General features: G+C 47.5%; 1 protein-coding gene across 7 annotated transcripts in view; it reads left to right on the top strand.

Annotated features, from left to right (window-relative positions):
- SLC8A3 (solute carrier family 8 member A3) overlaps positions 1-22,977 on the top strand; it is a 144,509-nt gene that overhangs the window by 22,341 nt on the left and 99,191 nt on the right. The gene's annotated exons all lie outside the window — the stretch shown is intronic.

Below are 22,977 nucleotides of genomic sequence, written 5' to 3'. Positions count from 1 at the left end.
CTGGTTCCACTTCCAAACCTTCCTTCGGTTTTCTCACCTTACAGTGTTTCTGGGCAGGGAATCCTGTGGCAGGATCTAAGGACACAGAACATTCCTCAGGGGAACTCAGAATGATGGCTGGTGGAGGTGTGGGGTGACAGAAGTTTTGATGTCCGATTTTGGAGAGTTCTCGTGACTAAGCAGGAGCTGGGAGACCCGTGGGGTCTCTCCTTCCTCCTCCTGTCCTCATGCCGAAGGCTCATAGGAACCTCGAGGCTGTTCCTTTCCATTCTGAGGTGGTGCCAGCTCAGTCGGGGGCATCCTCAGGGAAGCAAGTGCCGTTGGCTCCCCCCCTCCCCCCACCCGGGACCACACTGCAGTTGTCTTGTATAGCCAGATTCCAGGCGTCTCTCCTTCAATTTGGAAATTGCTGAGGTGGTTGAAATTTGGCAATCACCGTACATGCCCGTAGGCTATTTTATGGTGTGAGGCCGGCCCAGTCTAGGTGAGATGAGTCAATACAGCTTGGGTATTGGAGGTGTCTTGCAGAAGCAGAGTTCCCAGGGCAGTGGCTGCCTGCCTTTAGTCACAGGTGTGAGCTCCAAGATCTGACTGAGCAACATAGGGAAGCCCCTCTTAGGAACTATGGGAGAAAATACATCCTCAGTGTGGTCGTCTCCCTTCGTAGTTTAGAATGCTCCTGGAACGCTTCTCTGGTTAGTGAAGGTCCACTGAGTCCTTCAGACACCGTGGTTATTGCACTTCTGTTACCTCGATCACTATAAGGGCTCTCCCCATTGAACCTTCTTGTGCTGGGTATTCCGTTTTTGTTTCTGTTTTCTCAGATGGATAGCTCTGAAGAAGCAACAGAATGACTTTCCCCAGGATTTGCAGGGTGGCCGAAAAGGTGGGGGTGGTAAGGGGTAAACTTGTCTCTGAATTCTTGCTCAGGTCCACAAACAATAAGTAGAAACAGGAGGCATGAAGGACAAAAGGGGCATTGAGGAAGGGGAGGGGGATGTCAGACTGCTCCGAGAACCTGCTAAAAACACCTTGAGTGGGAAATGAAAACACATAGTTTGTAAGAGGGTGAAGGAAGGAGGGCACAGAGAAGGGAGCCCATAGAACCGAAGGAGAGGTGTCATGGAAGTGCTTCCTCCCAGGTCCGGTCATGCGACAGGGCTCAAAAGGGGTTGGATCCTGCTGACAGCAGACCAGCCATCCGGGGACTCTGTTCTTGTCCTCCCTCAATTCCTTCCTACTAATGTGACTTTGGGCGAGACGTTTAGTTTCGGCTCTAGAACCGCACTGTCTCATCTGCAAAGTGAGAACGATGGTCGTGTCCTTGCCTGGAGGCAGGGTCGGATCTTTTTGCAGTTCCTGCCAGCCCCAGGATTTTCGGAACCGTAGACACGGGCACTCAAATTAGGTCCTGTTTGCACTAGCCAAAGATGGAGCAGGGGATATCGTCTCCCACAATGAAATAGGCATTGACAAATTGATTTATTAGAGCTCTGTTTAGTCATTTTGCTGGGAGGGATAATCATTCGTTAGCCTAAGTAAAAACCTGTGCTTCTAGAGAATACTGTCCGTTTATATGTGCTCTGGAGAGAGTGTTTGTACATACAAATGAAGGACAGGCTCTCGCTGGGAAGACAGACTCCACGCAACTTCACGTGCGGCGGTGTCAGTATATAAGAGGTTTTGGTCGGGCACTCGGTGAGCTCGAGACCACAGCATTGGCCATGATTTGACGGACTAGTGATTTCTCCAGTTCAGTGCCTATCTACCAAAGGCACTGAAGAGTAATTTTTGACAGATCAGAGGCTTGGCTCCCGGTTTCTTTGTCCCATTAAGAATCAGTTGTGCACTTTGGATCTCTGAGTATGACTAACCCTTCCTCAAATCTCTTTGTGTTTTCAGCTTGAATAATATCCTGGTGTAAATGGACCTCATGAGTGATCACTTCTGATATCGGTTCTACATGTATATCAGCCTCCACACATTTCCGATTCTGGTCCAGGTATCCCAGGATTTCGTGAACAAGCTTTGTCGCCGCCGTCTCTTCCTCCCCATTAGTTTTTAGACTTCGGTAGACTTTGGGCTACCCTTCTGGTTTTCTTCCTTGCGGAAGGATGAGTTCGTAACCTGCTAGTCTGTCTTCACATCGTAGCCCTACCCTTGATCCTGTAGATTGTAATTTTACAAATAGTGGCAGTATGATGTAGCAGAAAAACCATGGGCTCTATGTACTTTGGGTGAAGATTCTGGCTCTAGGTCTGACTGAACCAGGTATTTGGGGGACATTTTATTAATTTGTGAGATGATTTCCTCATCGGTAAAAAAGGGATAATAATGTCTCTCTTGGAGGGCTGTTACGATTCAAAATACCATATGCAGTGTTGTCTGTATATGCTAAGTGCTCAGTACATGAGGCCATTAATAACAGTCTCAGTGAATTAACAGTATTCTTCAGAAGACGCTGTTGAGGTGATCGGGCTTCTTGAATCTCTGTGTAACCCTAGTTAATAAACATGTTAGTTTTTTGGTTATTGTGAAGATTCCTAATCTAAACTCCCAAAATATTAGAGCCAGAAAGGACCTTAGAATATCTTCTAGAGTAATGTTTCTCGGGTTTTAACGTGCTTCTGAACCACCCAGGAACCTTGCAGATTACGATTCAAAAGGTCGAGAGTAGGGTTTGAGATCCCGTGTTTCTAAGAAGCTCCTGATGCTATTGGTCCCAACTTAGAGTTGAAAGGCGTTAGAGCTCTGAGCCAAACCATGAGACCCAGGAAGCAAAGTGGCTTTTCAGATGACCTGCTTAATTGAATCAAGAAGGCTTGCTTTCCAGTTCCAGCTTGCAACTCCAACTTAGCTAGAACCCAGCTCCTACCCTGAGACCTTGCTAATTACAATGCCAATCTGGAAACTGAAATTGAAACCCTCAGGGTACCTAGACAGAAGCTGTGTGATGCCTGGAGCAGTTCCTCCTTCCAATCCTTCCCTCTCTGTGCAGCTTTCTTTGCCTACCCGTCTCCGGAGCACCGTCGATCTTGCCCTCATTACACTCTTCCAAAAACCTATTCAGGTTGAAGCCAGGCCTGTGCCCTATCAATGCTATTGGGCGATGAATTCACTCGTGTGGTTTTATTTTATGCTTTACTTCTTCATTGACGTCCTTAGCACCACGGTAGGATAGACAACCATGAACTTTGAAGTCTGACAAACAGATGTGAATCCGTCACCAGTTGTGTAGCTTTGAACAAGTCATTTCACCTGGCCAAGCCCCAGATATTTTGTTGGGATGACAGGAATTGTAGTATCTATCCTGCAGGGGAGTGATAAGTACGATATACAAATACGCAGAAGTTGTACCTGCAGCACGGTGCCTGCTCAAAAAAGGTGCTCGGTCATTCAACAAACATTTATTAAATGTCTGCCACGTGCTAGATACATTATGTGGACTGGAGATAAATAAGTGAGTAGGACAAGCTGGCATTTCAGCTCTCAAGAATCTTCTCCAGTGAAGAGGGTACTAGGCATATAGACAAATCAAAACACATGGGAGAAGTGCTGTGGTTGAGATAAGCTCAGTAAAAGAGAAATGAAAGCTCTTTGCCGTATGTGTGACACCACTCAAGTTTCGAAAGCAGCCTTCACCAAGGATGTAGTGGTGAAGCAGATGAAGCGGGGGGGGTGGGTATGTGACGACCTTAAACCCACATCACAATAAACTCTCGACATTTGCGAGGGATCCGACTGACATCTTCATGATCTAGAAGAATCCCCACCTTTGTGGCTACCACTAAAGCACATCCTTAGAATTATGGCCTTTGAGCCTACTGCAGACAATAACAAAACCTCGTGGAGATATATATGCGTGCTGCTGGCACATTAATCTCACTCACTAAACAATGTGCCTGCACCTGTATCCCAGGCTCACAGCACGCTTCTGCAAAATAATAGAATATTGCAGCTCATAGACCTTTGGGGTCTCTGAGAATAGTCAGAGTCCCTGATGTCAGACAGGCAAATGTCAAGACCTCCTGTAATTAAATGGCATAGGCCTCCTTCAAAGAAGAATGGAGTATTAGCTGTGCCACGTAGTTTCCAACAAAATTAGAATGCAAAAGCCAGAAAGCACCTGACCTCCCACTTACAAATTATGAAGCTGAGATTCGGAGAGGGGAAGTGACTTGTCTAATATCACACAGCTAGATAGGATAGAAAGTTAAGAGTTGGCAAGGACGTTGTAGACGCTACTGATTTAATGTCTCTCCCTCCCAGTTTGGACTTTCTTGTTTTTATCCATCAGAACAATGTTAACTTTGGAAAGTGTATAGAATTTCTTGGGTGAAAAGTGCTCTGGGAAGTACAAATCCAACAGTATTATGTGACTAATATCTTAACTGGGAATAATAACGTATTATGGGCTATTTTTAATCTCTTGGTTCACCTTGAGACTGTTCAGGAAGAAAACTATTGGGCCCAAAGGTGGGGGAAAAACCATCTTAGTGATTTACTGAGAAAAGGTGACAAGCATAGCTGGGACATCTTTTGGGCAATGCTGGTAAATTGCAGACAAGACCTTGTTCCATGAAATAATGACTTTTTTTTTTTTTTCTTTCAAAATGATGCAGGCCATTCCCTTCCAGAGGTGCTTTCTCTATAAAGTTTCAACCTCAGGGAATCTTTCCATCAAACTCCGGACTGCTCCAGGACACAATCCGCCCCTCCTACACTTTAACTAAAACATACTAGGCTTTTTCCTTATTCTTTGGTGTTAGAATAGACTCTTCCCGTGCCAGCAAGGGAGATTATTTGCCCGGAGAATGCCCTTCCTGTGCTTGAGAAAAGTCACAAGCTGCAAACTTTGTGAGGGTGGGATCAGGTGACATCCCTTCCCCTCTCTTTTCTTCTGCCTTCAGTGCCGGACTTCCAGTAAGGAGATCTCTCTCCAGCTTTAGGGAAACCGTCGGTCACCAGGACCCGTGGCTTTGTGGAACTCACAGCAGAGCTATGTACTTGGCTCCAAGTAGTCCTGGAGAAGGGAATCCGTACCTAAGCCAGTAGTTGAATGGGGTTCTTAACAGTACAATGGACATTTCAAATAGGGTTGTTCAACTACAGCTCTTTTCCTTCTGGGTCCAAAGGAACGATTATAGGTTATGTGGCTGTGTGGCTTTCTTCGCAGAAGCTTTGGATATTGTGCCCAGAAAGGCCCTGATATATATTGTTTCGTCTTAATTACTGAAACTGTCAAAGATTATGTCAAAGAAGGGCATATTCCGGTGTGCCTGGGTGGCTCAGTCATCGAGCGTCTGACTCTCAGTTTTGGCTCAGGTCATGATTTCACGGTGCATGGGTTCGCTCACAGCTTGGAGCCTGCTTGGGATTCTCTTCCTCCACGCCCCACCCCCCCACCTCTCCCCCACTTATGCACTATCTCAAAATAAATTAATTAATTAAAAAAAAAAAAAAGGACATATCCCAACTCCAGGATCCACAAAGCACCCAAAGTCTACTTAAACTTTACACGTTTATAAAAATCTCTGGAAGTCCAGAGTCTTCCTGGTTAATTTGTTTGCGGTCTAAGATGCAGGGTCTCCTGGCAACCTTGGATCGGTCAGCATTCCCTGTACCTCACTTGGTCAGAGACCCTATGTAGCAGAGCGTCCTGTGTGACCACCCCTGCTCTTCTCACATTGGATTGCCCTCTGGTATGAGACAGCTCAGTGCTGCGGGGTTGAGGATACATTAGGTTGGTTTGAGGGGAAAGGAATATTGTGATTCGAGAGGATCACATGACTGGCCAGTCAGGAAATGAAATAGACTTCTCCTCAAAGAAGGCTTCCTTTCTTAGAGAGGAGCTAGTTGGGCTTTGGGCAGTATTAATAAAGGAATACCAGTGAAGGTACTGCCATCAGCCTTGTTTATTTTGTTTTGACTTTTCTGGTTCTTAAGGTCAAAGTTTTCCTTGTTCATTCACAAGAAAGATAGAAAGGGACAAAGCAAGGTGGGTGAGTGGGCAGGACTTTCTAACTGTCCAGCCTTTCATCGCCTTCCCAGGTGTATTATTGTTTTCTTGTTTTTTAAAAGAGAAAGTAGGTACGCCTGTGTGGTTCAGTCTATTAAGCGTCTGACTTCAGCTTAGGTCACGGTCTCATGGTTCGTGAGTTCGAGCCCTGTGTTGGGCTCTGTGCTGACAGCTCAGAGCCTGCTTGGAATTCTCTCTCTCCCTCTCTCTGCTCCTCTTCCACTCGTGCTTTCTCCCTCCCTCTCTCTCTCTCTCTCTCAAGTAAACAAATAAACTTAATAAATAAATAAAATAAAAGAGAAACTAAGCTTCACTTCTAGAAGCAATAGGAAGCCCTGGCCTAGAACCAGTCATATATAATTGACAGTTGGAAAGAGAGAACTCCTTGATCTGCAAATAGAGCAAAGTCCTCATATTTAAATTCTTCACAGTCCAGAAACATTTTGCAGGAATCAAATGCTTTGAGAGTTTTGCTAAATGACCACAAAGGAAAGCACTAGGTCAACATTCTCAGGGGGCATGGTAGTTATCATTCATAGGAATTATATTCCCATCCCTACCACCTACCAGGTACCCAAGTGGGAAATTACCTGTATGCACAGAGAAGAAGGTAAAGTGAAGGAGGAACTTACTCATTATGGAGAAATTTGTTTTTCTGAAAATGGAGTCACCATGAGGTACGTGTATACATTTGACTTCAGCTACGGATGTGCACCCTCCTGGGCCCCTCTAGCTAACAGTCAGCATGAATGGATGCAGCCTCCTTAACCTGAGCCTGAGCCCAAGCCGGTCACCACTTGGTGGGGAGGCTCATGAACCAGTTCTTTATGACACAGACCATGCCCTGTCTTGGGTCCTTTAGTTGGTGCTTTCAAAATGAGTGACATCTTTTTTTTTTTTTTTAATTTTTTTTTTTAACGTTTTTTATTTACTTTTGAGACAGGGAGAGACAGAGCATGACCAGGGGAGGATCAGAGAGAGGGAGACACAGAATCTGAAACAGGCTCCAGGCTCTGAGCTGTCAGCACAGAGCCCGACGCGGGGCTCGAACTCACGGACTGCGAGATCATGACCTGAGCCAAAGTCGGCTGCTTAAACCGACTGAGCCACCCAGGCGCCCCCAAAACGAGTGACATCTTGATAATAACTCAAACTCAGAATATGAGTGCAGAACGAATTATGGATTACGGATGACTAATACTGCTGCTTTTCCCTCGTCGTCCATCTCTCTCCAGAGCCATTGGCCTCGATCTGTCTACCTTTCGATGCTGTCCTTGTGAATCCCACACGGTTTCTCCTTGTGAACCCCACTGTCGCCGGACCCTCTCTGTCTGAGCTGTGGTCATCTAGGATGTGCTCCGCCACCGTAGCTAGGGCTCACGGCCCTGGCTGCAAATCTTCACGTGTTTGCCTTATTCCCCTGCTCACACCTTACTTCCCGTTGGAATACTTTGTTGTTAATTCTCGCCGTCTCTTCTACACGCCCTGTGGTGCATCATCTCTCTCTCTCTCTATCATACATGCTCCAGGCACTGGCGCCACGAAAGCTGTGGTTCCTACCCCTGTCACACTCAGCGCCTTCCTCCTCGCTTCCTTTAAGTCTTCTTCTGTATTCTTATCCCTCACACTGCTGGCATCTGTACTTGGATTGCCTCGTGTCTGCCGTCTGATCTGCGATTTCTTCGAGTGATCGAGAATGAGCTGTAGGTATCCCTTACGAAAGCCTGTCATTTGGACAGAGAGAACGGGCTTCACGATAATACCCAGAAGACTGATATCCCCCAGCTAGCAAATCACTCACTGTGGTGCTCTTTTTCCCTTACCCACAAAGTCTTTGCCTTGACTGTATGTTGAGACAGTAGGGTTCAACTGTAAGGATCAGCCTAGACTAGAACTGGTAGCAGAAAGCTGTCAGGCAGGCAGGGGAGCCCTGGGGGGCTACCTTCTCTTTCTGATGCTCTCCCCTCTGGACCACGTGGTCTCTGTCTCCAGGCATCTCCGCTTCTCTCTGTGGCCTTCCCCCGTGCCGCTTCCTAGCTTGCAGTGATACCTCACAGACCAGCCGTCCTGCTTCATGGCTCCTCTCTCCGTGTGGCTCTCGGCTCCTATCTGGAAAGACCTTCTACCTCAGATTCTCAAGAGAGGGAATCGAACGGGTCCATACTTTGCCAGCTTGGCCATGTCAGAGGCCACTGGCCAGATCTGTCTTGGTTGCCCTGAGTCAAGCCAAGCTCTCCTCGCCCCAGCAGTTAATCTACCACAACCAGATGGCGGAGTGGAAAAACGAAGTTACCGTGCGGATTCCATGGTAAGCTACCCAAGCAGCTGTGTCTATAAGTGGGGGCAGTGTCACTTCGAAAAACATCCCAGGTGTGACAATCATCTGTCACCTCAAAACTGGCACGTAACGAGGTTTGCCGTGCCTCAGAGAGAACACTGATTTTACCGTGGTCTGTGCTGGGGCGGTAGGCTGGAGAATGGGAGAAATAGCCGCCTCTGGAGGCCCCAGCCGGATCAAATTCACATTGACCGCAGCCTCAGTAGCCAAGAGTAAATTGGCCTCTGCTCGGATCAACAGAAAGCATTCCTAGTGGGTGATGTTCAGTGGCACAAATCTCAAGGCTACCAGGGTCATCCCCCCCTCCCCCTCTCCCCCTTATCCTCTTCTGGTCTGTCCTCTCCAGGAGACTAGCGTCAGCAGATGAGCTGCTGTCATTTTCGAGTGTGTTATTTGGGTACTGAGTCACTTTCAAAGCCTCTTCCTGGGTGTGGGTTTCCAGACTGGCTTGTGTTCCAGACCAAGACAGAAAGCTTTCCTACCTCCCATGCCCGCCAGGGACAGAGTGACAGCCTTTCCTTTGCCACCCCTCCCCTGCCCGACAGCTGGTCAGCTGGACTTAGCCGGAGCCAGCAGGCACCCCCTCTTTGTGTCTGGAGCTGTAACTGGACGCGTTTCCAGGAACTCCCCGGAAGCCAGAGTATTCCCATCTCCAGGTGACACGGTGTGTGACTCTGTCAGCTGCCTGTGTTCCTGGGCACCGGGCTGGGGTGTAAGATAGGATTCCTTTTGTGGCAGCTGCAGTCAGTTCATAGTGACTGTCCAGGGGGCCATCTTGGAAAGGAGTTTTGAGGCTGTGGCCGGAGCCAACTGTGGCTATGAGAAGGGAAGGCCAAATATCTACCACTGCTAGTCCTGGGTGGAGAAATGGAAGGAACTTCACGGGATGAAGAAACTCAAGAGTCTCCGTTTCAGTGAGTTGCATTAGTGTGAAGTTGCCACTGTCTCTGATATGGGGCCAGTCCCAAGGAACCGCTCTCTTCTTCATCCTACACAAAGCAGAACTTTGTCCTGTTCCCTGGATAGATCCACAAATGCCCATTGGACACATGGAGCAGATAATTTACTTGTCAGACCATGATCTTTCAGAACCCCTGCTAAGCTAGTGGGTTTCATCAGCTAGACCAGTGGTTCCCTGCCAGCTCCCCATCACAGGCCATTTTAATTATCTGTCCTTCCTCATAGAACCCGTGTTTTAGAAGATTCACTGAAAATTAATTAGATTTTCATTTTTTTCCCCATAAAACATAGCAAAAGATAACTCACGTTACTATAATGAGTTAATTTGATTGTAGCCAAAGCAAAGACAAATGGCATTTTAATTAACCCATGTGGACTGCTGGTAGAAAATACACTTTCTAGTTTGGGGGTCAGGGAGTGAGTAGAATGAACATAGCCAAGGGCTGACTTTCAAAGTAAGTGTCTGATGTGAAATGCTCTAAAAATATTAGGCACTAATTGTTTAAAGTTATTTTGATGCAGGTGACCTCATGGGAAGATCAAGGTACTAGAAATATATCAGAATATATCAGACTATAAGGCATAGTATTGGTTACTTAGGCTTTACCGTTCAGACCTGCAGGGAAAAGACTACTATTATTATTTTTCTTACTCAATAAAACTTGGAATATTTATTTGAAAATATAAAAAAGAAATAAGGATTTTGTAATACTTTAGGGCTAACATTATCACTTTCTTCAGATTAGGTAACAGAGTCCCAAGAAACATGAAGTAATTTGCCCTAGAACACAGGGATTTAAGGACGTATCAAAACCTACATCATCTTGGGGCACCGGGGTGGCTCAGTCGGTTAAGTGTCCAACTTCAGCTCAGGTCATGATCTCATGGTTCATGAGTTCAAGCCCTACGCTGGGCTCTGTGCTGACAGCTCGGAGCCTGGAGCCCGCTTCGGATCCTGTGTCTCCCCCTCTCTCTCTGCCCCTCCTCTGCTAGTGCTCTGTCTCAGTCTCTCTCTCTCTCAAAAATAAACATTAAAAAAATTTTTTTTTTAAAAACCTAGATCTTCTGTTTCTAAATCACATATTCTTTCTACTATGTCCCACATTTTAGCATCAGAATAAGGTGATGAAGCTGAAAGCAGGCTTTCTTCTCCTCCTATGGAAGAGTCTAAGGGCGCATCCCCCCATCTCTTCCTTAACAGCAAGAGTTGGCTGCTTTCCTTTTAATTCAGGGGCAGCTGGGCTCAGAGAAGTTGGCCAGGGCCAAATAAACTCCTTAACGCCCAACTCAGAAGTCTGGACTCGTCACCCTTGACTGCTGGCTCAGCCCCACCCGTGCCCAGGCTGGTGCACAGAGGATTCTTATTTGTGCCACGGCACCATCAGGAGCTACCAACAGATGATGGTTTGGCCTGCTGCCTGGGGAACAGGGCAAGGCTGGCACAGGACCACGTGTTCAGATCCGGGGGCGCCTCCTCTGAGGCTGTGCCTATCAGCCTCACGTGTCTGAGGGCGTTTAGGACCAAGAGTTAGAGGGAGGGATGATCAAAGAGAGCAGGAGGGGCTCCGCCGCAGCCCCCCAAGAGCCTATGAGAGGCTCAATCAGTGAGGCTGGAAGCATCAGGAGAGTGGAAGCAGGAGGCCGTTGTCCAGCACTACGGGTACAGCCAGCAGACATTGGTGAGCTCACACTGTGAGTTGACACAGTGAGAAGAGACCCAATCCCTGTCCTCAGGGAGTTCCCAGTCTGGCAGGATTTGAAGCGTGTTGAAGGAGTTGCGTATGTGGAGCTTTAAGAGACAAAACAAACGAGCAAAGGGGAAAAAAAAGAGAAAGAGAGACACAAACCAAGAAACAGACTCCTAACTATAGAGCCCAAACTGATGGCCGCCAGAGGGGAGGTGGGCGGGGGGGGGGGGGGGGCGGGGGGGGGGGCGGGGAATAGGGGATAGAGATGAAGGAGTGCTCTTGTCATGAGCACTGCGTGATGTATGCAAGTGTCGGATCGCTCGATTGTACACCTGAAACTAATAGAACACTGGATGGTAACGAGGTAGAATTGAAATAAAAACTAATCAGTTCACATCCCGTTTAGAGTTTCTGTAGAAGAGGGGTCCTCCTCAGGCTGTGGCCTCACAGAGGCATTGCCACCGGCCTTTGTTGGGATTCAGTTTGGAGGCGTTAGAGGTGACCTCCTCCTGCAGTCGCCCCAGGAAGACTGGTTAGGAAGAATGGCTGGAGCGCGGTTAATTATCCGACTCCTGATCTCAGCTCAGGTCATGATCTCAGCTCAGGTCATGATCTCACGGTTCGTGAGTTCAAGCCCCACGTCGGGCTCTGTGTTGACAGCACGGAGCCTGCTTGGGATTCCATCTCTCCCTCTCTCTCTGCCCCTCCCCCACTCATTCTCTCCCCCCCTCTCTCTTTCTCTCCCTCTCTCAAAATAAAAAATAAAATAAAATGAAGAAGATTGGCTAATTGGCTTGGCTTATGGGGCACACACAGATATAAGTACAGGTTGGCCTCAGGAGTAAATGGTATCCAGCCAGGCCATGTCCTCAGACCAGAACAGCAGCCAGTTCTTCCCCATGCCTGTCACATATCATAGAGACACCAAAAAATGTCCGTTGAATGAATGAATGAATGAATGAACGAACGAACAGAATGAATTCCTGGCGTCTCCTCTGGCTCTGTACCACTTCCAGTTTGCAGCAAGCCCAGGGGGACATGGGACTGGAACTCACTTCTAAGGCACGAAGACCAGGGGTCCCCTGCTCTCCACGCATACTTCCTCTCCTCTCCCAGTTTCAGCGAGATCCATGGAGCCCTCTGGGCCTGCGCGTGCCTGAACTTCTCCACGGCCCAACCCCTGCCTGGCACCAGCTCCTCGGAGGGTCTGTTCCTGGACTGCTCGGCCACCTCTGAGCATGGGCTGCCTTTCCTGCTCAGGAGACACCCTGTAATTCGATTAGGAGCTCCCTCCGGGGAGCATGTAATTATGTCCTATCTGGGCCTTGTAATGACAGCCCCCTGCCACTGTGCAGGGAGCTGCCCTGCTCAGCTGCCCAGAACTTTTCACTGGGAGGGAACTAATCTGCTTAGCCCAGATTGGATGCAGTTCTGCAGAGTCCGCACCAGCAGAAAGGAGGGAACCTGGGGGTCGATCCTGTTCTGCTCTGTGATTTGCCACGAACCCCCCTGCCCAGGATTGTTCTTAGCTGAGTGGGAGGCCGGGGGCCCCGTTCTCCTTTCATGGTCAGAGCCCCTTGGGGTCCTCCAGCCCTCCTGGGGGTTAGAAGGGAGAGGAAAGGAGACTGAAGGCATTTGCCTGTTTTCCATGGTAGCTTGTGGGGAGGGGAGGTTAGATGGGTTGAGTTACCTGGCATTTTACCTGGATGATTCAAATGTTGTCCGTTGTGGGGGAGGACGCCTGCTGTTTCGAGCTGTGGGGGGAATTGCCTTAGTTCTGTGCATGACTTTCTTTGCTCCTTTGGGCTCGATTTCTGTGAAATGTTTTAAATGGGGCGGTGCCTCAGTGTGGCGGGGACACTGACTGCTCAAGGTGGCCTCCTCCTTCTACCTCCCCACCTGCATCTTGAGCCCTCCTCTTGAGGAGCCCACATCCCTTCCTTGCTGTTATGTGGGATCTGCCAAAAACGTCATTGGCAACATGTACTGGGTTGAAGAGAGTCCCCCGCCGCCGACCCACTGAAATTCATGTCTACCCAGAACCTAGATCCTACAACTGGCATCCTTTTAAGGAGGCCATGTGAAGGTAGACAGGGAAGAAGTCCATGTGACAACCGAGGACAAAGATGCAGAGGGATGCAGGTACAAGCCAGGGGGTGCCAAGCGTTGTCAGCCAACACCAGAAGCTAGGAGAGAAGCATGGAATCTATTCTCCCTCGGAACCGCCGAGGAAGGCATCAACCCTACCAACACCTTGATTTCAGACCTGTAGCTTTCAGACCCACGAGAGAAAATGTTTCTATTGTTTGAGGCTGCCAGGTTTGTTATAGCAGCTGCAGGAAGCTGATACCCAAGCCCCGCATAATGCATACTCTACACTTCAGGGAGTGAGGGACCTTGCGCTCATGGCTGAAGGACAGGTGCAGGGGAGAGCAGTGCCGGTGGGGTGAACTGTCCTTACGCCGCTGACCCACAGCTCCCAGGGCAAAGGAGGCCAGACCTCATTTAGCAGCTTATATATGGACTATAATTGTCCATATAATTTGGATTCCTGCTTGTAAATTATATGAGGAACCAGGGGAATAAAGGCCACTTCCTTTAAGCCATTTACCCAAGTCAGGTTACTTTATTACAGCTATTATAATGGCCTCCTCTTTTGTCTTCTTGGTCCTGGCCCATTGGTAGTTCTTAAATAACTGCCCAGAGGCCCTAGGTGATGCTCTATGAACTGCATGCTCGTTTCTCCCTCCCCACCCTTCCAATGGCTAAACTCTGGGCCACTGACAACAGTGCCCCCCCATGTGGTCAAGACTCTCGCATCTTGTGACTGGGAGGCAACAGAAGGGCCTATTCTCCCGATCCTCTCTCCCTTTGGTGTCCCCTGGTGCTTTGCGGCTGGTCCTGAGATGTAGGTGTGTCACCTGCTTGTCCTGAAATGCAGACATGTTACCTTGTTCCTTCTTCAAATGAGGCAGGCCTGGCTGGGGCAGGACAGCCTGACCTCAAGAGAGCCATGACTGTCATGTAAGGAGGGTGGCACTCAGGTGAGTAGGGGGCACAGGATGAGCATCAGGGAGTTGGAAGACAGGACTTTGCTTTATCACCAGTGAGATTGCCAATGACAGGTGTAAGAGCAACAGTGTGGGTAGAAGCCCGTATACACATAGGAGGGTAATAGGGCAGAGTGATTAAGTGCATAGACCAGGTGTCACACAGACCAAGTTGGAGTCCCAGCACGGCTACCTCCTGGTGATGGGAGCTGGGGCAGGTTACCTAACCTTTCACTTTTCTCATCTATGCAATGTGGATAATAATAGTACCTCCCTCGTAGGGTTGACATGAGGATTAGAAACGACTGTCAAACATTTAACACGGTGCCTAGTCTAAATCACTCATCAGGCATATTGTGCTAGTTATCAGTTAAGTAATTAATTAATAGAACCTTGGCCATATCACAGCCATTCTGACCTATGTGGACCAGCATTTTGCTCAGGTTCTCCTATTAGTAATTATATTCCCACTCTGAGCCCAAGGTGAGGTTTTAGGAAGAGACAGTTGATCTAAAGATAGAAAGTCAAAGAGTCTTGTCTGGAGGAAGGTGGAGGGAAATATCATCATCTGGGATTTCTTTGACGATGTCAGGGAACATGACAGGCTGCTCTCTCTTTGGAGAGCAGCCTCGGGCCGGGGTGAGAGGTGACCTTGGGGTTGATTCCTCTGCATCCTGAGATGGACTTTATGGGATTTGTTTGGGAGATGGAGGAACGTGGAGAGAGGCGGAACGTGGAGCAGGAACGTGGAGAGAGGCAGAGAATAAAAGGAGAGGAAGGGCCGAAAGCATAACTACGTGTGAAATTACTTGCTGGTGGGATTCTGGGGCTGGGACAACTACAATAATTATAGTGCAGGCTCCTGAGGGTCCTTGGCATGTAGGCAGTGGCGAGGCCTCTCTCACTTGACTTGCTCCCCCGGGCCTCATGCTACACTATCCACCCAGATCCTGTTGCTGATCAGGAGGCTTGAACAGAACAATTACTGTTCCAGAGTGGAGTCCCGTCTATGGGCTCCTGTGATGAAAACCACACGCCTGTGGGTCCTGGACTCCTTCAGATGGAGAACCCTGCTCTTGATGGACAGGTGATCTGGAGTAAGAGCGCCATGACTCCTGTAGTGCTGTCCAGGGTGCTGCCCTTCTCCCGTGCCACGCAAAAGAGGAAGTTCACTGACCAAAGAAATATTTTCCAGCCTGATTCTGGCTTTCTCTGTGAGGGCCTCATACGTCTCCTTTTTATCCTTGTATTTGGAAATGACTCACCCTTGCTTTCGTCTTATGTGGCAAGGCAATTTTCTGTCGCCAAATAAGTGCCAGATAATAAGATTGCCATTTATTTAGTACTTACCACATGCCAACTATTACACTAGGTGTGTGGGATGTATTCTTTATGACCCTTGTGTTAATTCCATATTGGTATAACCCCATCCCAGCCATGAACACTCTGCCTGTGCTTCCTCATTCATGCACAGGATATTACTAAATTGAAGTCAGATATTGGAAGATTAAGCTTGGGTTTTATAAGGTGTTCATCCTTCCCACAGTTGTGCAGAGTCTTCAATTAAAATTCCCCATGGTTGGGGCATGAATGTGATCACTGACATTGCTCCTCTTGGCTCTGAACCCTTGCCCTGACATATCCTCGTTCATCTCTCTTCCCACTCAAGAAGACCTTCCCTGCGGAGCTCTTGGTTTCTTCCCAGCGTCTGGTCTCTGACCTGGCACTTCCTAACTGCTGGTTAAATCTTGTCCTTGCATGTACTTGTTGAAGCATATGTAATTGCATTTGTGTATGTCAAAAACAATCACGTTGGCAATTTCATGTGGCTCATCCAACACTAGGGATCAGCTTGTCTCTGTATGAACATTGCTGCCTCTAAATTCCCACAAGCTACTTCCTGGGCAAGAGGAGATAAAATGCTTGTCCATTCCCATCCTTCATCTCCCAACACTTGGAGGCTCCCCACTTTTTAAATGGTCACTGTTACTGCCATCATTCAAGTCCTTTGTGTTGGGGCTTAGACCTTAGCCGTGGTGTCTGAATGTCTTTCATATCTCCTTCTGCTAAGACCTTCCTCCATGCCAACCAAGCAAGGAAGCCAACAAACAAAAACCAAACCAGATGTGGCCTCACATAATATAAAGGACAAGCTTTGGAGACAAGTGGACCTGTGTTTGAACCCTGACTCTGCAGCTCCTTAGCTGTGTATATAAGATTTCTATTGCTGCATAAGTAATTACCACAAACAACACTGATGTATTATCTCTCAATTTCCGTGGATCAAAAATCTAGACATAGCTGAGTTGAAGTCAGGGTGTTGGCTGGGGCTTCTGTCTTACCTGAGGCTTGGATCCTTTTCCAATTCAAGTGGTTATTGGCGGAATTAATTTCCTTGCATGGCTTGCTTCTTCAAGGCCAGCTACAAAGAGACTCTCACCTCTTTTAAAGGGCTCTTCTGATCAGGCCAGGCCCACCCTGGATCATTTCCCTTAAAATCAAGGTTTAAAAGTTAACTGATTAGGGACCCTAATTATATCTGCAGAATGCCTTCACCTGTACCAAAACCTTTACCATGTTCACAGAACCCACTCACACTTGGGGGATTCTACAGGGCATGTGCGGAGGGAGCAGAAAGTATCTTAGGGCCACTTTAGGATTCTGCCTGCCATGCTACATGACCTTAGGTAAATTGCCTAACCTCTCTAAGATTCAGTTTCCTTACCTGGATAAAAAGGATGACAAAACCAGCCATATGGAGTTATTACAAGGACTAAGCGACGTATATTATGTTGTAAAAAGTGGCAGGCAGTAGACACAAGCACATGATTTCCTTCTTTTGTTGTTCATCTGTCCTGGTGTCTCTGTGATTTGAAATACTGTAGAAAACCATTTTGAGTAGTGAAAATTGTGCCAGAAAGTATAGCTGACTCTCGTTATTTGAGGTAGTTATATTCCATAAAGTCGTCGCACACACTGAATTAGCGAACACTAAAGCATCGCTCCAAATACAGTTCGTTCCTGTGAGCCTTTCTCTGATAACAACATTTTCATTAGCTGGTGGAACTTTATTTTAAGTGCGTTTCTGTTTACGGACACCTTCTTTAATGTGTAACAGGTGTGTGTGTTTTTTTTTCATGGCTAGATGGAGGCGTGGGAGCCAAGGCCAGAAGCAAGCGCCCTTCCCCCTCTTGCCTTGCTGGTCCTCTTTGGAGAGCATTCATCCCCTTAATACATTTCACAGCTTTTCTCAGGTACCATTAAAAGAGGGAAACTGAGTCACTGCTGATTAAAAAAACCCCATTTGCCTGTCGCTCGGTAGTAAGAGGCGAAATGTGATTGGGTGGCCTTTTGAAGACAAGGACTAGCCCCTAGGCTTTGCTGCAGACCCAGATTCCTGCCAAAGGAGCTTTGGCTTGGATTTCCTGGACACGGCACTCTGGGTGCTACAGATCTTGCACTGCCCAGGGTGGGGCAGCACCCACAGTGGCTGTTACATTTCCAAGAAGGTCGAAGAGCCGAAGCCCAAGTGGCTAGGGCTGGGTGTGGGTTGGCCAAGCAAAATGCCTTTTCTCTCTTTCTTTTGCACGTGGTGAAGGATTGCGAGCATCCCCGACTGGTGGTGGCTTTGAGACACCTGCATAGCGTGCCAGTGGAAATCTTACACAGAGCCTGTAGTTCGGATCCTTGGGACATACTGTCTTTCGGTTCTGCCTTCCTTCCTTATGCTCATCAGCTTTGAAACCAGCTTTGCTGAGTGCCTGTCTCTGCACCTCTTCATTGGTGACATTGGAACCCTTCCCTTCTCGCTACCCTAACTGTGGCTTATTCGAAGCCAGTAGCTACAGCTGCATGAGCTGGGCAGCAACCATTGTGGGGCCAAAAATGGGTCTGGGGATTCAGGGTGGTGCAGAGGTTTTCTGGGGCAGGTGAGCTCATTTGTTCCTTTTGTCCTTCTTCTGTTCTCCTTCCCCCACCCCTTTTACTAAACCTAAGGAAGACAGAAACCAATGATCTGTTTGGCAACGTGGCTATTTTTGGGTACCAGGCCTGCCATCTGCGGGGAACCCTTCTGTATCGTCAGTTGGCAGAACAGAGGAGAGCCCTGTGTTTTGCATCTGATGGAGGGGAGCACCATCTCTGCTGAGGGGACCAGGGTATCCATTTCCTTCATTAAGAAATGAAACAGCAGACCTGATTCTATATTTAGAAATCACACGTAGGTGCAACTGTGGGTGTGCAGACACCAAGCAACCCAGCTGGCACCGCAAGCTTTCCTCCGGAGCGACTTGCTGAATTTAATAATGGGGAGGTATGAAATCCAGAGGGAGTCGAATTGAAGCTTTAGAGGCTTGGTGTAGAATTGATCCACGAGGGCTTTGGAAGCAGATGAGGGATTCTTCCCTGATACTTCTCATTCAGTTTGGGAGCCAGGTAATCAAGCACTTACCGAAAGCAAACGAGAAGTTGAAACAGGATTTAATCGGAGAATTTCCAGGCCTCATACGAACCACGTCTTACAATAAGAATTATGCTTTTCCTCTTCATGCCCAGTCAGCGAATATGATTAGTGGGAACCTAGTGGGTTCAGGGCATCGGGCTAAAAGGGGTTACCAATTGTCTTCATTTAACAAAGTCCCGCTGAGCCCTTAACCTGTGCCAGCTCGTTGCCAGGGCCCGCCCCACGAAGAGTAATGTCAGAGAGTGTCAGGCCTCAAAGAGCGGACCGTTTGTCAGGAGACATCAAACAAGTGAGCCAACAAAATGGCTTACCATTTTAGAGATAGTCCCTAAATTCGTGGAATTTACACTCTTTTTAGGAAGGTAAAATACAAACCTGTGAGCTTTAAAAAAACAAAACAAAACACAACCATTGAAGACAGTAACAGAGGAACGCAATTGACAACTGAATTATACAGACTCTAATGACTATCAAAATTCACTAAAAGAGATCATTATGAGCTGGGGACGATCCAAGAGACTTCCTTTTAGAAGTAGGTTTGGAGCCAAATCTTGAAGGGTGAGTTACTTTTGTTTTTTGCTTCCTCTAAAAAGTCTTAGTGTCAAATGGAGGTGAATGGAAGGAGAGGCTGTGGCACCAGAAAGAGACAGATTTCTCTACAGATTTTTCCGGTATCAGGTCTGAATGTATTCTTTCAACCAACCTCGTTCGAGTCCATCGTCCATGCTCCGTCACACGGCAGGGATAGAGGGAGAGTCCAGACCCAGCCTCAGTCCCCGTGTGGTTCCCAGTGTGGTGGAGGGTGGACTTACAGATATTGACAGAACAGTGAGATGAGTCCTGTACGGGGTGGGTGATCATGGTGTCGTGGGAACTTCCAAGAGGGAATGGCCAACCATGGGCGAGGGACAGGGAGAGGGGCACGGGTCGGGGGAAGAATTCACAGAGGATAAGTAAGCACCTGGGTGCCGTGAAATGTGTGTACAGCTAACAGCCATGTTACATTTCAGCACTCAGAAGGGCATAGGCTCTCTGGGGGTAGCGAGAGGTGTGGGATTCTAGAATAGCAGCAGCAAAACCACCAAGTTACTGTTGCTGTTAGAACTCAGATCAGCTCTGGGGTCTAGAATCAAAACACTTTCCTAGGCATGAACTCAGTCCTTTCCTGTGGGTGAGTGGATCTAAGCCTGGCTCCTCAGTAGGATTACCCAGGGAGCTTAAAAAAATACTGAGAGCTGGGTCCTACCTCCAGAAATTCTGATTTCATAGGGCTGAGGTGGCGTTTGGGCATCAGTATATTTTAAAAGCGTCCCAGCGGGTTCTGATATATAGCTGGGTTTGAGAACTGCTGCTCCAGATTACCTGTCCACACTCCAGAGGTGCTTTTAGACCCAACCCTTTGTGGGTGGACAGGTTTTTTGCAGTAGGAGATGGAGAGAGTTCTGTGCCAAGGCTCTGGAACCAAGCACACCTGGGCTTAAGACTCTATGCTACCACTTAATGGCTGCCACTCAGGCAAATTGCTAAACGGTCTTAAGTTTAAAACTCTTAATTTGTGAAACGAGGACGACGATAGCACCTCCTCGCGGGATTACTGTGAGCTTTACTGTGTTCATAAATAAGCACTCACACAGGTCCTAGGGGCTAAGGCCCAAAACACTTAATGTTTGAAACCAGAAGGAAGATCCAAGATGTAAGGACTTTTTGCCACCAAGTCAAAATTCCATGACCGCTATTGAGAAGTAAAAGCTTGTCCCCAACAGCTCTTATCTAGGGGACATATGAGCTGCAGAAGGAAGGATGAGCCCCGTGGGGTTATGTGAAGGTACATGGGAAAGGAATGGAGTTCTTCAGGAAAACACTAGAGTGTCACACATGGCTGTGCTCAGTGGTGAATAATAAAATGAGTGCAGGCCCCAGACCAAAACTTTGTTGGTGAGGCAAAGGCAATGAGTTAATTTTGCATCCACTGAGGGATAATTCTAGAATTGTGACCTCTTTTTTTTAGCAGAAGACTCTAGGATACATTTAATCCAAATCAGTGCATCAGACAGAGTCTTACCCTCTAGACTAGACGGGGAAAAAAAGTGGAATTAGAGAAAGAACAAGAGAATCCTCCACTGAAATGGTAACATTTAGCTAACTGCTTTTGAGTGGTGTTTTCTGGAGAGTAGGTTGCGCTCAGAAATGAGTAGATTTCTATCCATTCAATCATTGGAAGCCAATACTGGACTTAAGTGTGATTCCCAAGAGAAGATCATTCCTGTTTGTCTTTGAGAAAAATCAACCAGCCTATGCAAGATTAGTTGGGTCTAAGAACGTAGCTTTACACTAATTCTAGCAAAAAAAAAAAAAAAAAAAATTACCCAAATGCCTTATTTTACACACATTTGTGAACAGCTGATGGAAGCTAAATCATATTTTGGGGAGCCCTGTACTCAAATGAAGACTCTTTCAGATAAACCGATGATCGTCTGCATTGCCACGCTTATCTATCCCACCTGACTTTTATGTGAATCTGGATGATTACAGTCAGCCAGAGTTTCTGAAGGTTTCTAGCTCTTTTTCCGGATTCTGCAAGAATAGGGTACAGCATCTCTCAAGAAAGCCCTGGCTGATTGTCCAGGAGAGATTGGGAGCCTGTCTGCTTATAGCAGTAAGGTCAGTCAGTTAAAAAGTCACCCTATACATCAGACCTGTTGTTTCTTGAGTAGGGTTTCTGACTCAGTCCAACTCGAGTGACTTCCAGTTTTTCGCTCTGGCTCACATGGGACTGCATTGGCCATTAGGTGCTGGGCTGGGCTCTGTGGAGCTGGGTTCTATGGCAGGACTCTTGTCATTATTGAGAGAGAGGCCACTGGGACCCTTGGGCTAGATCTGTAGATCCCAGGGGTGGCAGCTAGGTGAGCACCTTTTCAGAGAGAGTGGCTTACAAGATGAAAGAGGTCAGCCAGGGAGAAAGAGAGAGAACAGATCTCAGAAAGGGACTGAGTCTCTGGGAGTGTTAGCGGAGGATATCAGAGATAGCCCTCTGGGATGGTAATATTCCTGTATTATAGCACTTAGGTTTTGGTGGGGCATTAATTGATTTCTGATCAGTTGAAAGTTGGGACTATTTCCTTGGGTGTCACATCCAAAGCCTTACCATTCCTCCCACTAGAGCTGGGGAGAGCTTGTCCTGTTGACAATACAAGTGGTTAGAAGCGGGCCCCATGACATCTTGTCCTAGGGAAGGGCTCCACAGGTTGAAACAAACAAGTGCTGTGTTTATGAACTGCTGCTTGGAGTCCTGTTTCTGCTACCATGTATTGGAGCTGACTGAGCTCTAGAGCCGGAGGGATCCCGCCTCCGTATTGTCAATCGTTAGCTACGTACTCTTTGGAAAGTCCCGTAACTTGTTAGCACTAAAGCACAAGGATTAAGACTGTGCTTTGGAGGCAAACTTCAAAGGTTTGAATCTTGGATCTTTCATTTTCTAGCTCTGTGACTTTAAATAATCTATGTAACCTATCTGTGTCTCTACCTACAGAATGGGTATGCTAGTATCTATCATATAGCCTTTCAGTGAGGTCTGAATGGGATAATACATGTTGAATACACTTTGAACAGTGTCCGTGCTTACTGTAAGCTCTTAATAACTCTTAATTAAGCCAACCAACTAACTGACCCAGCAACAAACAAAACCTTTTAGCCAGGGTTGATGGAAGGAGTCCCCAAGAGAATGCATTTGAAGCACCTAGTACCATGTCTGACATACAGTAAGTGCTCAATAAATTAATTGTTTTTCTTTTCAGTATCACTGTCGTCATCTTTCTCTTCCATAGGCCTCAGGTCTCCCCAGCTGTTTAACAGGTGACTATGTCAGGGGCACCTGGGTGGCTCAGTTGGTTGAGCGTCCGACTTCAGCTCAGGTCATGATCTCATGGTTTGTGAGTTCAAGCCCCCTGTCAGGCTCTGTGTTGGGCAGTTCAGGGCCTGGAGCCTGCTTCTGATTCTGTGTCTCCCTCTCTCTCTTCCCCTCCCCTGTTTGTGCTCCGTCTCTCTCAAAAATAAATAAACATTACAAAATTAAAAAAAAACCCAGGTGATTATGTCAGCAGAGCATAGATTGAATTGCTTTAGGATTTAGCTCTTACAATGTGTGTGGCTAGATGCTTTAGAACACAGAGACGAGTGGATTTGGTTTCACCCTTAAGTAGCTTAGAGTCTAATTAAGGAGAGATGTAATCCAATGGAAAGGGCACTCAACACATGCAGAGCAGGTCACGGGAAGTGCCAAGTGTTGCAGATAAAGGATTCCTTCGAGAAGGTCTTACTGGTGCCATGTGAGATCAAGGGAGAAGGGTGCACCTTGAGCTAGGCTTTCAAGGAAATGGCTGCAAGAATTAGTCAAGTATACCTACGTTACCTGCCAGCCGTATGCAAAAGTGTTCTTAAACCCTCATAGCACCTCAGCCCAG

Source organism: Panthera pardus, unplaced genomic scaffold, assembly GCF_024362965.1.
Source record: "Panthera pardus isolate Hobbes unplaced genomic scaffold, ASM2436296v1 HiC_scaffold_24, whole genome shotgun sequence".
NCBI classification, from domain to species: domain Eukaryota; kingdom Metazoa; phylum Chordata; class Mammalia; order Carnivora; family Felidae; genus Panthera; species Panthera pardus.
Note: the sequence above shows the minus strand (reverse complement) of the source record. Positions and strands in the feature narration are given on the sequence as shown.